This window comes from Tursiops truncatus, chromosome 11 (assembly GCF_011762595.2).
Source record: "Tursiops truncatus isolate mTurTru1 chromosome 11, mTurTru1.mat.Y, whole genome shotgun sequence".
Taxonomy (NCBI): Eukaryota; Metazoa; Chordata; class Mammalia; order Artiodactyla; family Delphinidae; genus Tursiops; species Tursiops truncatus.
Window position 1 is genome coordinate 50,725,910 of NC_047044.1, and position 6,071 is coordinate 50,731,980.

Consider the following 6,071-nt stretch of genomic DNA (forward strand, 5'->3'; position numbering starts at 1 on the left):
TGAGTCGTGCTCAGCCAGGGCACTTTGACAGCACACATTCACCGGCGGGTATCAAACTAAAATATCCAATGGATCCTTCCCCTTACATTTTGCACAGTGAATACAATGAGCTGTTAATTGATGAAGCAGTTGGCTTGGCACCTGCCCTGACTGTTTCCTGCAAAGACAGACAGGTCTAGAAAACACGACCAGGAGGATTGGGAGTTAGCGGAGAGGGCGGTGGGGGGCAGGTGGTAGTATAGGGGTCTTTTCTAATCCCCCACAAGTCATTGGGGGAAACTTCGACTGGCCAGCATCTTTGTTCCGCTCTGAATCTATGGCCACCCTAATGGCCAAGGTGCAGATTCCAAATTCTTGGGTCAGGTTTTACATTTTGGCCTCCAGGTACAGACAGAAATTGGTAGGTGGGGTGGAGAGGTATTGGAACAAGTCTGGATATCCTGAAAGCTGAGTTCTAGACCTGGGGTTGCCTGCAGTTAGCTGAGGCCTTCACAAGTCGATTTATCTTCCCAAGCTTCCATTTTCTCATCTTCCAATTCCTACTCTTACTTTCTTGTCGCTCCTCCCTGCCCACCCGTTTCCCCTTTACGAACTGGGGAAGCGGATGGAGAGCAGTAGCAGTTCTGCGAGCCCCCTCCTCAGGGTGCTAGAGGAGTGAGCTCAAGTTCCATGCGGCAACTTTGAAATACACAAGCCTGGTCCTCCCCACCCCTGCATTCTGGCCAGCCCTTCATTTGTCCTCTCCTTTCTCACTCTTTTCCTTTTTCCCTCCCTTGTTTTCTTGCCTGTCCCTCTCTGTCCCCACTGGTAACCTCCTTTTCCTGGTATCTAATCAATCCTCCAATGCTGTTGCACTTCACTGGCCTAAGAGGCTATGTTCCCCTGGCTATGTGTTATTTCTTTTCTCTTTTTTTGGCCGTGCCACACAGCTTGTGGGATCTTAGTTCCCTGACCAGGGATTGAACCCGGGCTCTCGGCAATGAAAGCACAGAGTCTTAACCACTGGACCGCCAAGGAATTCCATATGTGTTATTTCTTTTAAAAAATATTGTATGTATGGGTAGCTGGACTCACTGCAGAAATTTTATAAGATGTAGAAAAGCACATAATCATAATAACGATGAGGAGGAGGAGAAGGACAGCTAAGGTTCATGAGAGCTTGCTGATGGCCGGGCACTGTTGAAAGCACTTCACAGGTATTCATTCATTCAACACCCCAAGAACCCTACGAGATAGGTACCGTTATTGTCCCCTTTTGGCAGGAAAGGAAACCGAGGCACAGAGAAGTTAATTAACATAAAAGAGAATGCTAAAAATTACCCAGAAGATCATGCTGAGAATAACTATGGATAACCAATACGGAATCCTTATATCTGAATGAATGGAAGGCCACTTGCCTCATGCATGCATTTATTCTTTCAAAAACCATTTTGCCACAACTGTCCTGGAGCCAGTTGTGGATTGAAGGACCTCTTCTGATAACTGATTTTGAGGCGTGGCCTTTTGTCATGGAGTGCAGAGGGAACTTCTGGCCAGTGGAAGAAGTAGGCTGAAATCCACTGCCATCCTATATCCCTATTCCCAGATCCAGTCGTACCAGAGACAAAAATCCAAGCAAGAACCCAGGGTCTTGCCAAGAGCCAGCTTTGGAATTGAGGGTATTAAAAATTATAACCCCAAAGCAGCCACTACTGCTTGGAAGCAGTCATTTCAATGACTGACATATGTACCAGAGGAACAAGTGTCATCTTACTAACAGGCTCTCATTAGCGATGGCAGCAACTATAAAACACATACACACCATGCACTTTTAATGACATGGGAAAGTGCTCATGATGTGTCAGAGGAGAAAAGAAAACCACAAAACAGAATGTGTGTGTGTGGTATGATGGCAAACATTCTTCAAAAAAAAGGGGGGGGGCCATATGCATTGAAAAAATACTGGAAATTTTTTTGAAAAACAAACAACTTAGTTATCCCGCCTAAAGAAAGGTTATATGGGATTTTCTTTTCTTTTAGTTCCCCAAATTTCCACAAAGAGTGTGTATTATTTATATGCTCAGAAAAAAAGTGAAAAATATATTTTTAAGGCTGTACAAGTTGATTAACAGTTGAAAGTCAACATATTATATTCAGATGAAATTCAGAGTTCCTAATTATCTTTTAAAAGGGAAAAAAACTAATATTTACTTGCTAATCATTTTGTCCTACATTGCCTGACGCAAGCTTCATAAGGCTTTGTGAGGTCAGTAGTCTATTGCTGCAGAGGCATTAAGTGATGTGAGCAATATCACTTGATTGTTATAGGGCAGAATGCCCCATTCCCGCTGACTCCCAAACTCACATTGTTCTCCTGGCCAATGGAGTTCCACCATTTTATTTTCTAACACAAGCCTAATAACCTACTTTCGTCTGTAGCTCTTTGAAGCAATGATGGAGAGTAAGAATGGGAAGGGAGGCAGGGGGTACATCTCAGAATCTGCTGAAGGCTGCCAGGTGATCCAGATCTGCTCTTACTCTATCCTCTGTCCCCCAAGGGTGCAAGGGTGCGGTATTATGGGGGGGGACACTGAGTCAGCAGCATGATTTCCAGGACAGTGAGAAGGCCCATCACATCAGCAGACTACCTCTCTAGAGACATCCTTTGGCTTAAGATTCTTTGTGCCTTTAGCTAAAATGCAAACGTCTTTGAGCGTAAGATTGCCTTAAACGGTATCACTCCTGAGTATAAATAAGTTTGTCAGCTTGACTCCCAAGTCGTCGAGAGGCTGATTATGAACACCCAGAGAAAGACAGATACACAGAAGACAAGAAGGGCATCGAAAAACCACGAGAATCTCCATGCCCTTCTGCATAGCCCTGCCTGCCAATGGCTGGCCTTGATTATAATATTTAGGTTTCTGTGTTTATATCCTGTCAAGGGAAAGCAGAATATCACATTCTATCAAGTCACTTGAAAAGAACCACTGATTTACAACTCCAAGGCACTAACAGAGTGTTTGATTTAAAGGAGTGTATCTTTGTAACTGTAATAAACACACCACACTCCAGAAAGTCTGCAGATAGCTTCTCTGTGAGTAAATGGCGAAGAAGAACTAGGACTTGTTTATATTTCTTCCCTTTCCTAAGGGTTATCAGGGCCATTTTCATCACCTTGGAGGGAAAACAAATGATCAAAAGATGGATGACCCCTCGTCCCTTCCATATCTCCTTCTTGGTATGTCAAAAAGCTTTCCAGCAAGTCAGGGCAAGCTAATTATTTTCTTCTAATCAATCAGCTATTTTAATGATGTATGACACTCCCGATCTATCAGTACCATTAAGATAACGTCTGCTGTGTTGGTCTGCAGCTAGTTTACAGACACTTCACTAGCCAACGTGGACCCTCCAAAAATCCAAACTCATGTTTGTTTGGGCCTCAAGAAGGAAAAAAACTCAGACCTGGAATCAGTGCCTAGGTGGAACTGATTTGAGGAATTATTGAAATGCAAGGCTGCCCGCCAAAGCCTACCACAGAACCTGAAATTTCCACTTGTTCCTCTGAGTTTTTTCTTGGTCTTCAGAAGTCACTGTTAAAAATTAAAAAACAAAAAAACCTTCCCTGAACATAGCTAGGTGCTGCCATCAGAAATCTTTGTCAGAACAGCTGCCTTTAGCAGAGAGCAAAGACGCAGAAAGAAAGATCCAGAATAGAGTCTAAGTGTCCCAGCTCTACCATCGAAGGGAGGCATGAATAGAAGGGAGAACGTGAGGGTCCTTGGGAAAGGCATGGAAGAGACAGCATTCGGAGTTAGGAAATCCTGACGGGGCATGGACCTGAGTTAATGAGAACAAAATCAGTTTTGCTGCCTAGGTGGCGTCTAGCCGGCCCTTCAGCCCCTCGGGTCCTAAGCAGAGGCTGTCATCCTTCTCAAGGGCCTGAGTTCACAGCTGTGGGCCAAGCAGAAGTCTCCTGGTGGCCAGCAGGGAAAGCAAGCGTGGGAAGAAGGAGGCTGACCTCAGCCTTCCTAACGGCCTCACCCCAGGACTGGCCTCTCCTTCTCCTCACTTGCTCTGCGGTTCAGAGGCACCTCCAACAATCTCAAGAAATCAGATTGGGAAGTCGCTGGGCTCGGTCTCCCCAGCTGACAGCGGCCCTGGCCAGATGTTGCACCGGAAGCCTTCACACACCTCTCCCATTAGGCGGTAATGGCACCCGGGCTGCAGGGGGAGGGGCACCAGGCTGCTGGGCCCCAGCTGGCAAGCAGCTTTTGTTCTGGATGACTTCAGCTTGAAAATCTGCCTTAAGAATGGTCTCCTCTCAAAGGAAAGGAAAACCCTAGTGAGGCATGGACACAGGCTGCTTTCACTCCTGAATGGGGCCTGCAGGGAGGGGAGGGGGCCATCCCATCCTCTCTGTTCATAGACAGCTCTTTGTTCAACAGGAGAAACAGATTTTGGACACCACCACCAGCCCTGCCACTTGGCAGGAGCCACCGGGACTGGCCGGCTTTCCCCGCACTCTGTCTTTTTCTGTGGAATGTATAAAAATCTGTAGGCTCCTCGCAAATGTGTATCATGTGACTATGGCATTCCAGACGCTGGCGCTGGAGATGCAAAGAGGAATAAGTCGTGCTTCCTGTCCTTAGACAGTTCACTATGGGGGGAGAGGGGTCCAGAAATATAAACATGCAATCACAATATGGTGTCGTAAACACTAATAAAGATCTATATGGGTAGTGAGAAGACACAAAGGAGAGACAAGAAACAGCTTCACAGAAGAAGAAAGGGTGGTGTTGGGTCTTGAAGCAGAATGCGCAGTGAGTTTAAAGATCAGGCAAAGGGGAAAAATACAGTCCTGATAGAAGGACCTGCATGTGCAAAGGCAAGGAGGCACTGGGAAATTGTGCCCCATATCATTGCCTGTGTTCTCGGTAAGAATTAAGAGGAAAGACGGGACTTCCCTGGTGGTCCAGTGGTTAAGAATCTGCCTTCCAATGCAAGGGACACGGGTTCAATCCCTGGTCAGGGAACTAAGATCCCACACGCTGCAGGGCAACTAAACCCAGGTGCCGCAACTTCTGAGCCTGTGTGCTCTGGAGCCCGTGGGCCACAACTAGAGAGCCCACATGCTGCAACTACTGAACCCGTGCACTCTGTTGCCCACGCACTGCAACTAGAGAGCCCATGTGCTACAACTAGAGAGAAGCCCACACACCACAACGAAAGATGCGGCTTGCCGCAATGAAGATCCTGCATGCCGCAACTAAGACCTGATGCAGCCAAATAAATAAATATTTTTTTTAAAAAAGAATTAAGGGGAAAGAAATTCAAACATTTATTTATCCCTTCGCTAGATATCTGTCAGATGCCATCATATGTTTCAAGCACTAGGGTATGGTGAGTAAACATAAGTGGATTTGGCTCTCCTGGAGCTTATAGTTTAGTCATGGAGATAGCAAATAAGCAAGCACGTAAATTACAAACGAGAGCAGCTCTTTGAAGGAAGCAACCAGAGTTCTATAGTAGAGAAAAAGAAAGGTGGGTAGGTTTGCTTTAAGTGGGGTACCAGGGAGGAGTCTTGGAGTTGTGAGGGAGAATCATCTAGAGAAGAGCCTTCGAGGTTGAGGACACAGCCTATGCAAAGGTCCTGAGGCAGGAAGAAGCTTGAAAATTTGGGGAAGTCATCAAGGCCAGTGTGAATGGAAGGTAGGGACAGAAGGGAAGGGTAAGAGATAACTGTTAAGATCTGAGGGGCCAGATCATGCAGGGTCTTTTAGGTCAAAGCAAAGGGTTTGAGGTTTCTTCCAGGTACAAGAAGACACAGAATAGTTTTAAACAGGAAAGAGAGACATAATCTGAATTTAGCTGGAAAAAAAAAACAAAGTCAAAAGTAAAATTTAGGGGGTCAATAAGGGAGCCTTTGTCCATGGCCCCATAAGATGGCAGCTCTGTCAATGGTGGTAGCAGTGCATATGGAAGGAATGATGGATTTATGATATTAATTTGTCATTCCAGTTCCCTTTCCTGTCTCACAATACTTTCTCTTTTTTTGGAAGTCATAGTTTAAGCCCTCTGAGAATAGTATACCA